At 47.7% G+C, this 10,530-nt stretch overlaps 1 long non-coding RNA gene across 5 annotated transcripts; it reads right to left on the reverse strand.

The window, feature by feature from the left end:
• Positions 1-1,460: 1,460 nt before the first annotated feature.
• Positions 1,461-4,851, reverse strand: LOC120973520 (uncharacterized). 5 transcript variants are annotated; one of them, XR_005768545.3, is made up of 5 exons: positions 4,432-4,851; positions 4,055-4,174; positions 3,652-3,819; positions 2,958-3,480; positions 1,461-1,801 (listed from the first exon to the last, which is right to left on the reverse strand). It is a non-coding gene; the product is annotated as an uncharacterized lncRNA (long non-coding RNA). The 5 variants fall into 5 exon arrangements; XR_012203849.1 differs by having other exon boundaries at positions 2,958-3,056; positions 3,126-3,819; XR_012203848.1 differs by having other exon boundaries at positions 2,802-3,056; positions 3,126-3,819.
• Between the last annotated feature and the right edge of the window lie 5,679 nt (positions 4,852-10,530).

Consider the following 10,530-nt stretch of genomic DNA (forward strand, 5'->3'; position numbering starts at 1 on the left):
GCCCATGTATGGACAAGAACTAGGGTTCATGTTTTGTACTGTGTGCTGTCTAAGGTAGATAATGTATGAAAAGACTTTTTTTTCTGTTGTTGTGTTTCGTCTGCTTTTTTGCAGCAGCGTATATGGAAGAATTTGTGTGTGTACTTTATTTTATATAAATAACTCATGCAGTATATATATGTATATATTTTTATTTGATGACCACCACGTTTTGTGCGAACTGGCATTTGTCACGCTTATATGTATCGTACGTGTCCCAGAAACTGCATTGCATTTGATGCCTAACTTCTTCGTCTAACAAAAAGCACTGCATTTGTCTAGAGGTTTGTACTGCACCTGTTTTTTGCTATACTTTGCTGCAGCCCCTGTATTCATGTATGTATTCCGAAACTGCATTGCTTATGATACTGCACTGTGTTTTTGTCTAACCAAGTGCACTTCGTTGTATAGAGTTGCGTCCTGCATTTGTTTTTTTATTTGTACGGTAGGGAGGGTTGCCCCCCCCCATTTTTTTATTTGTCTATAGGTTTGTACTGCACCTGTATTCCCTGTACTTGCTGCAGCCCTTGTATTTGTGTATGTATTCCGAAACTGCGTTGTTTATGATACTGCACTGCTTTTGTCTAAACAAATGCACTTCATTGTATGGAGTCGCGTCCTGCATCTGTTAATTTTTTTTGCTTGTACGTGATGTAGCCCTTGTCCCGTCGCGTCCCTGTCTATCTTAGGGGTGTCACTACTAGATATTTCATTATAACCGAGGGTCCAATCACCGTCAGATATTTTTTATCACCGTCAACTATTACTAAAACCGACAGTACACCGTCGGACATCTCCCGTCGGCCTTGCTTCATCGGCCATTATAGTAATGGCCGACGGTACAGTCGGGTAATATTGTCACCTATGGTAGTAAGCCGACGGTGAGCCGTCGGGCATGTTATTGTGACCTGCTGGCTCATCTTAGCCCGACAACATTTATAGCCGACGGTTTCTCGTCGGGCATTTACTCTTCAACGGTTATTGCTTCCCGTCGGTTTTTAAAATAGTCGACGGTACATTTGTCCCACTGGATTTAGTTATGACCATGAGGAGAACCAAACCGTCAGCTCATTAGATGGTCGACAGTGTATACAGCCTTTCAGGAAACCTATTAGCCGAGGGTGAGCGAACACCGCCAAGAAACCTATTAGTCGAGGGTGAGCAAACACCGTCAATTTATAAATTCACCAAGAGTCTGAGGTCCCCATTGGCATTCTGTGTAACCGAGACATATTTTCCACCATAGGTCATTACTCACCCCTCATATATTTCTTTCACCAAGGGGTGTTTCATTCCATAACATTAATTCAGAACATTGGCATTCCAACAAATGCATCTCATACACAAGCACAAGGTATTGAGTTGCATCCAAATTGCATTAACCATAATTATCAAATGTCGAATGCAGAACAAAATAGTAATTGAGATAGGTCACATTTTGCATAAGATAAATTGTCCACTAAGACAAATTTGTCCATAAGATAATAAAGTGTTTCAAATATCTAACATCACAACATTTTGGCATGACTTGAAGATCATTAGACTTTTATAGCCAATCATCATCGCCATCGCCATTGCCGCCGCCATAGCCATAGTCATCCTCATCTCCACAGTCATCATATTCCCCATCGCCATAGTGATCATAGTGCTCATCACCATACAGATCACCCTCGCCATAGTTATCATATCCCCCATTGCGATAGTAGTCATCCTCATCATCATTTCCATGACTCGTACTGCCTCCAGTCCTGCTTCCCATTCCCTAAGTAATGACAAGACTAGTTGTCAGTATAATGTAGCTGAAATTTAAGTGACCTACAGGGATCAAACTTAATTGTTCTAATTGACAGGTTAGCTGCTAGCTGCTATATAACAGTATGACTATCCAACAATATGATTCCTATTCACCTTTTGATCCTTCACATGAAATTTTCAGAGGAAACATGAATCAGCAGGAACACATATTCCATACACATTTTCCATGTACAGTGCATATCTATCTGCGACCCCACTATCAACAGTGATTTCGCAGTCACATGACAAAGCCGAATGAGTAAACTAACAGACCTCTATTGGCTAGTTTGGGCATATAGTAAACTAATTAAGAATGGCATGTACAAAAAGCATAAACTAGCAGCATGTGCCCCAAGGTGAAATAATCTTTGCATGTATATGTATTATAATTGAAATGCATATGTACAGAGGCTTTACCGAACATGGTTCAACAATGCTTAGATAAAGGAAAATTATTCTGGATGGTTAGCATAAATTCTTTCATGTCTACTAATTCGTTCGCTGCGACCTAAATAAATTATACATGAAGTACAAATAAACTACTGTTCATACTTTCATATGTTTCCTATTAATGATTTTCGAATTAACATGGTTCAGTTTATCTAGTTTTGCACATAAGAAATGATAGCAAATTTAGATATGCAAGCAAACAACGCATATGTACAGAGAAACAAGCAAACAAGGCATATGTACAGAGAAACAAGCATGACAACTGTAGGCTATCAAGTGTGGTCTTCGTCCTTGTATCGTGATGCATTTGTCTTCTGGGCTACATTTACATAGTACTAACAAGGTTTCTCATAGCCGAGCACACCATAATGTTAAGTCATGATAGAGCAGCCTTAGATAAACACAATGATGGAAATGGGCCTGGCTCGATTAAATTGTTGACCAAAGCCAAATTGAAGTGAGGAAGGTAATTTAACATTATATGGGAATTCTACCTAAAATTTTGTGAAAAAACATACATGTGTACATGTAGATGCAACAATCGCTTGGTTGCAGACTTTAGCATTAGCCTTCTAGTGAGTACACATGGCCGTATACTTGCACCTCCGTTAGTTTCTAAAAAAACATAACTCTCCGTTACAAAGGTTCATTAAACAAAAACAAATGCCGCTTACTGAGTAGAGTCTGCCAGCCATTAAACTCGAACTGCTTGTTGGTACCATGTGGCTAGTCCTCAAATGCTATCGTGCTCCTAATGTGTCGCCCCTTCAACTCTGCAGACCAAACAATATCAATAGTTCAACATATTTACAAATGAGATTAGAAGAGCTCCCATCTGTTACCTTTTCTTGGTCACTGGTTAGTACCGAATGCCCTGGCTCGCGGATCATGAACATTCCCATGACAAGTAAGCATCTAGCAACAACAAAGGTGCACATGAAGTCTGAACTCTGGATTGTTCTTTACCCATCGTGTAATCTACTTCCAATGCACCTGTTCTTTCCATCTCCAATTAAGTGCCCTTGGTAAAATTCTACTTGGTCCTACAACTCAATTAGCCCGCCGAACAAAAGAACTGTATTTAATAACTGTTGCTTATATAGTACTCATGCTAGTTTATTTGTTGGGATACAATGAAGAAGCCCAAAGGATGCACAACATTTAGCAATGACAAGAGTATTCGATACCAAAATATACCTGCCAATTCATCACAGAAAATTTAAATATCACTATACATGACATGACAAAATTGAAGGGAGACGCAAGGTTACTTCAAAACGGATAGTTTAGAGATGCGCAACAGTCTATACCAATCACGCTACATCATAAGCTACAAGAAAGATAACAAGTAGGGAGTAGAAGACATACCCTTCCTTCCACTAAATCATGCCTGCCAATGTTGACACAGTACATCCAATGGCCTGTGCAGAGTTGAGGCACAACATATGGTTTTCATTCCTGTCCCATGGGTTAAGAACTCTTTTCTTATTTATTGCTCTCTCATCAATGGTTCCAGGTATAGCTACATTGATCAACCTATTGACAAACGATCCAGCAATGAATTAAAATAAGCAATGGCTAGCAGACAATTTATGTGCAAAGAGTAAATGAGCATGACTCTGTAGCTATCTAGAAAGCCATCTCATGGTCTGAAAATGACACCGTCCCTAATAAGCTGACTACCGGATGGTTCAATTGGCAAGTTCTTCTTCAAGAATGGGTTTTCACCTAGATAAGTGTTAATGTGCGCCACATAACAAGAATTCCCCACCTGGTTGAGATTGTGCAGCAGCGTAGTATGGTGGATTTGAGAGCCGATGGTGAATTCCTGCTGCCAACAGCGGCCAGCCCCGCCACCGCCGCCCACGGTGTCGCTACCTTGGAGCTCACCCTTGCTTGCAGGTTCACAAATATCGATCAGACAAGAGCGCATTTGTTCATCTCTTGAACTACAAATACATAAACACATTGGGATATGGGTCTTTCGGATCAAAACATGATTATGACAAACTAATGGATAAATAGCACGAACTGAAGATAATCTGGACACAGATTTGTTACTTATCCATCTTCTCTCAAATTTGCAAAAAACGAATGGATCTGCTGTTCCAGTGACAGGGATGGTGGCACAACAAATTGGGGGCTGACCTGTGAAACGAAGGATGGGTGAGGTGCGTTCAATCTTGAGACGAATATGGTAGTAGGTGGGTTTGTTCGCCGGCCACCCATAACAATACGCAGTGAGAGGTCGATGAAGACGGCGGCATGGCGATGCAAAAGCCGGCACAGATCGGTGAGGGGCCGACGTGGACGATTCATCGCGTCGCCAGCACCCTGGCCCACGCCAGGCAGTGGCTCGGGCGCGATGGATGGGCTCGGCGGTGGCTCCCGCGGCGAAGGGCAGTGGCTCGGGCGCAACCCTCGGGCTTGGCGGCGGCTCCCGTGGTGAAGGGAGGCTCCCGCGGCGACGGGCATGGCGGGCGTCTCCGGCGGCTAACGGCTGCGGGAGGAACGGAGAGGAGGAGTGGGCGAGAGGTCGAGGTCGTGCGGGCGGGGCGAGAGGACATGGGGGTGTGCGTTGTTTGCTCTTTTTTTGAACGGCGGAGCGGTGGTTTTGAACAGAGGACATGCGGGGTGAGACGAAGCGGGGGATTAGCGTTTCGTTAACGAAGACTATTTCGTTAACGACGTATCTAGGCCGTTTATGATGTGATTAGACGGTCCATATTTTAAGTTGGATATGCCTTCTCTTTCTTTCATAGAGATAGTAGATAGTAGATGAAATCATATAAAAGTACAATAACTTTTAACTTCTATTTTTGGGCCATTTTTTAATCTTATTTTTATTCTTAGATTTCTCACAGTTCGTTTGGCACATGCACGGTTCCTTTGTTTTTGACATGGCACATACACGATTCTTGGATGATCATAAGACAATTTTTTCTGTTGCGAAAAATGGTCATAATGCCTTGGATGATCCATCGGTGTGTTGTATTTGGTTCCACCGCGCACCGGATTTTTTTCTTTTGCATGGTAATACGTGTCTCATTCATATCATAAAGATGAAAGTACAAGCCACGTAAGGATCGACATGACAAAACTGAAAAGATAGCAGAACATCTCTGAGCTAGCTAGACACCAACTCTCCGCCACCTGCCTCCAGCACGACCACAACAGCCACTGAAGAAAAGAACGACGTATCACCTCCTCACCCAAGCTCGACGCGGCTCAATCGCTGATATGCAGATTTGTGGACCTCCAAGGTGGCTCACCAAAACTGAAGTCATTGTTGCTGAATGAATCAGATCTAGGCAACACCCCGGACACGCTATCGAACTCAAGATCTAGCACCCCAGCACGACTAAGACGCCGAAGGAGGAAACCACACTTGGCATCCATCAACCACAAACCCAGCACACGTTCCGTCTTCTAGATGTCGTCGATGCAGTCCACAATCTACATCCGCTCCTGGACTACCTACCAAGCTTCGCGCCGATGTTGGGGCAGACGCCGTCGCAACGGTGGAGCCCGAGGGCACATGTCCACCACAAGGATTCCACCGACACACCATCCTTGCTTGAACAGGATGGTTTTCAAAACCACCCCCAACCATAGGGCTGATCGACTTGTCGGGGAAGCATCTGAAGAATCTTTATTCAGCGCCGCCATTGCCGCCACCGAAGCCAAGACGATGAGCAACCTAGAAAGAAGCTACTTTAGCCTAAAACTATCCACACACACACACACACACATGGATCCGGTGACCCCCTAGCACGGACGATCGAGGTCGTCGGCGGAGGGGAGCCACCGAAGGACGGCGGCAAAGGAACTCTCCTTGGGAGAGACGCTGGCGAGATCGCCCTTTTTCTTCCCGAGGAAGAAAGAGTGACCACCGCTTAATGGTCGATTTTTTGTGTTTGTGGTGTGTCTAATAAGGATTGTACGTAAAGAATCATCTGTATATAATGACTCTTTTTTAGTTTTGAAATACGGAACTCGGGCTTGTTATAAGTCAGAATAGTACTAGTACTTCATGACCATCCGTACGTGTTTACTAAGGACCTAAAATGGTGATGAAGAATACGAACGGGTTCATATTGTACGAACATAACCTCACCGATGCAGGGGACGACAACACTTTGAAACGGTAAGGCCTCTGTGGCTCCATGTGGCAGACTCTTTGTAGAAAGGGTGATGCCTCCCTTTTACTTTCTTGGTTAGGAGGAAAAAGAATGGTCGCACTGCTTCGGGCAAAAAGGATCATATGTACGTATAGGATTGTATGCATAGCATTCCACTTTCTTAATTTTAAAATACAACACTCATCCTCATTATAATTCAAGATGTAATTAATACTTCACGACACATTTGAATTTAATAATTAATATACGTGAAGGTCGGGGTCCTTCTAGACAAAGTTGCATTTATTAGAAAAATTAAAGATACGTACAAGCCAAGTTAGAGAAGTACATGACTAAGAAATTATCAAACTAGTACTTTTGTAAGCGCAATTTTTTTTAAACATCATATTTGTATTATCTTGTACCAATTTTTTTAAGCATCCTATATATTAATTGTGAAAAAGAACATAATGCACTCTCTTACAATAGCAATGCTAGATGCTAGTTCATGGAATCTTCTTATACTGAATTATCTGGAATATAACATCAGTCATTCTACATATGTTGTCCATTGAAACATATCATCGAGAGGGAAAGTCACCCGCCGGTTATCGCTATACACCGTCGGGTATTTTCTCAAATAACCGAGAGGCACATATCTACCGTCGGCCATGTCCTCTCATAGGTGAGAGTTTTGTTTTCACCTTCGGCTATTAACTTTCACCGTCGGGCATTACATGTAATCCCCATGGGTGTGGCAAAAACCGTCGGGCATTACATGTAATCCCCGAGGGTGTACCAAAAACCGTCGAGCATTACAATTAACCGTCGGGCATTACATGTAATCCCCGTGAGTGTAGGGAAGCCCGTCGGGCATTACATGTAATCCCCGTGGGTGTAGGAAAAACCGCCGGGCTTTACGATGAACCGTCATGCATTAAGTTGGATATCCGAGGGGTGGATTTTCACTGTCGGGCATTCTAGTATACCGTCGGGTATTAGTGGTAATACTCGTGAGTTGACACTAACCGTCGGCCATTATAACTACCGTCGGCTATTACGGTAATACCCGACGGTCCGTCGACTATTAGATTTCACCATCGGAAATATGGGGATTTCTAGTAGTGTGTGGCTCTGGGTTGCGTGTGTCCTAGGGTTGCAAAAACAGAATGTCCGCACTGCACCTGTCAACCAAGCGCAGTGCGTGCGTTAGTGTGAGGCCGAGCATGGGGGTGGGAGGGGGTCGACCCCCTCCCACCCCCCTGCGAGGCCGAGCCTGGAACGAGCCGGAGCAGGCGGCGACGCGGCGTGCCGCGGTGCCGCATGCGTAGGCGAGTCCATCACACCCCGTCGCCTCCCTGTCTATCTTAGGGGTGTGGCTCTAGGGTTGCGTGCGTCCTAGGGTTGGAAAAACATAATGTCCGCACTGCGCCTGCCAACCAAGCGCACTGCATGCGTTAGCGCAAGGCCGAGCAGGGGGTGGGAGGGGGGGTCGTGACCCCCTCCCCACCCTCCTGCAAGGCCGAGCCTGGAACAAGCTAGAGTAGGCGGCGACGTGGCGTGTCGCGGTGCCGCATGCGTAGGCGAGTCCGTCACACCCCGTCACCTCCCTGTCTATCTTAGGGGTGTGGCTCTGGGGTCGCGTGCGTCCTAGGGTTGGAAAAACAGAATGTCCGCACTGCGCGTGTCAACCAAGCGCACTGCATGCATAGTGCGAGGCCGAGCAGGGCGGTGGGAGGGGGCGTCGTGACCCCCCTCACCCCCTGCGGGGCCGAGCCTAGAACGAGCCGGAGCAGGCGGCGACGCGGCGTGCCGCGGCGCCGCATGCGTAGGCGAGTCCGTCACACCCCGTCGCCTCCCTGTCTATCTTAGGGGTGTGGCTCTAGGGTTGCGTGCGTCCTAGGGTTGGAAAAACAGAATGTCCGCACTGCGCCTGTCAACCAAGCGCACTGCATGCATTAGCGAGAGGCCGAGCAGGGGGGTGGGAGGGGGGTCGTGACCCCCCCTCCCCACCCACCTGCGAGGCTGAGCCTCGAACGAGCCGAAGCAGGTGGCGATGCAATGTGCTGCAGCGCCGCATGCGTAGGCAAGTCCGTCACACCCCATCGCCTCCCTGTCTATCTTAGGGGTGTGGCTCTGGGGTTGCGTGCGTCCTAGGGTTCAAAAAACAGAATGTCCGCACTGCGCGTGTCAACCAAGCGCATTGCATGCGTTAGCGCGAGGTCGAGCAGGGGGGTGGGAGGGGGGTCGTGACCCCCCTCCCAACCCCTTACGAGGCCGAGCCTGGAACGAGCCGGAGCAGGCGGCGACGTGGCGTGCCGCGGCGCCGCATGCGTTGGCGAGTCCGTCACACCTTGTCGCCTCCCTGTCACACCCCGTGCGCCTGTCAACCAAGCTAGGGTGTGACGGGGGGTTGTGCCATTGTAGCCAAGAGAAAAGATTCGCCAAGTGGAGGAGGCGGTTTGAAGCGGGCTAGCCGTGGTAGTGTTCTTGATTGGCTGGAAAAAACAATCGTCTAAGCGAACTGCAATGCTTTATTGATAGCACATCTTTCGTCCCATACCGAACTGCACAGCGGACTGCATTTTTTTAGGTGGGAGGGTACTGGAGTTGCGTGCTAGTTGTGCGTCGTTGGGCTTGTTTGTTTTGGGCTGTGAGAATTTGTTGGCTCCGTTGGGGTGTAAGACGCATTCGGCCCAATCGGCCTGTCAGCACGGCTGGTTCCCGGTGCGCTGTGTGTGCTCCCTAACATTTAGTCCCACCTCGCCCGCGGAGAACGCGCTTGACCTGTTTATAAGCGCTGGCGAGGCAGCTCTATCGAACTCCTCTGGTTACTTGTTTGGGCGCTTAGACACGGCGCTCGCTGCACTTATTTCTCTGACCTGTGGGCCCATGTGTGCCCGGCCCCATGCATCGTGGCTCAGAACGACTCGCCTACTGTGGTGCAGACCTATTACGCGACTAGTTGGGCCTGGTTGCACCTGGGTGGTCAAAAAAAATTCCGTATCTGAGGCATTTTTTCTTTTGCAGTATATATATTTTGTGGTAGTACAAATGATGTCATTTGTACTGCTTGCACCAACGTTGCGGACTGCACTGCGTGTACCAAGTCTGTGTGTTGTGCACTTTGTCGGATCACGGGTTCCGGCAAAACCCTCAAGGTTCGAACACTCGGGTGCGCACGAAGATCTCCCCCTACCGATCCACGTCCTAGCTTCGCTAAGATCTCAAGGGCTAACTCGACGAACTCGCAACACAAGAGACACAAGATTTATACTGGTTCGGGCCACCGTTGTGGTGTAATACCCTACTCCAGTGTGGTGGTGGTGGATTGCCTCTCGGTCTAAGGATGAACAGTTACAAGGGGAAGAACAACCTCCTAAGGTTGAGGTGTTCTTGTGCTCGGTGTGTGGCTAAGGATCGGCTCAAGATCAGATGAGATGCCTCCGAATGAGTTATCCCCTACGGTGGTGGCTAGTCCTATTTATATAGGCCCTGGTCCTCTCCCCAAATATTGAGTGGGAAGGGAGCCAACAACGGCCAATTTGAAAGGGGACAGCTAGTACAGCTTATCCTGACAAAAGCGGTCTTCCCCTGCAAAAGGCTCTCGTGGTGACGCGGCCTTGGGCTCCATGGTGACCTCCGTCTTGCCGTCCTGCTGCTCTTGGTCTCATTGCACTGATATGGAAACCTTTGCTTGACGCCTCGGTACTCCGCGCCTGCGCTTGCTTCCTTAGCACCAAAGAGGAAACAAGGACACTGTGCGCGCTGGCGCCCACCTGGCGCCCGCCTGATCTCGATCATCACGGCTCACGTCACGAGAACCTCGCGAGGTTTGCCTTGCCTTGATCTCTCCGCCCTTCGCGAGCCAACCTGATGAGGATGCTCCCGAGGAGGTCTTGTGTCGTCTGCCTCGCGAGGCTTGGCCCCTCGCGAGGGTCTTGAGTGCTTGTTGGTGAAGATGGGCCGTACGGGCCCGCTCGCAGAGCCACGCCGTGGGCCGCAGGCGGGCAAGTCTGGGGACCCCCGTTCCCAGAACGCCGACACACTTCATGAAAGTGGCTACGACCCCTCTCGTTCTTCATTTAAGCATGTACTGCACTTCATGTATACACTTTGTGAACTG

The sequence above is a fragment of the Aegilops tauschii genome, chromosome 2 (assembly GCF_002575655.3).
Source record: "Aegilops tauschii subsp. strangulata cultivar AL8/78 chromosome 2, Aet v6.0, whole genome shotgun sequence".
NCBI classification, from domain to species: Eukaryota; Viridiplantae; Streptophyta; class Magnoliopsida; order Poales; family Poaceae; genus Aegilops; species Aegilops tauschii.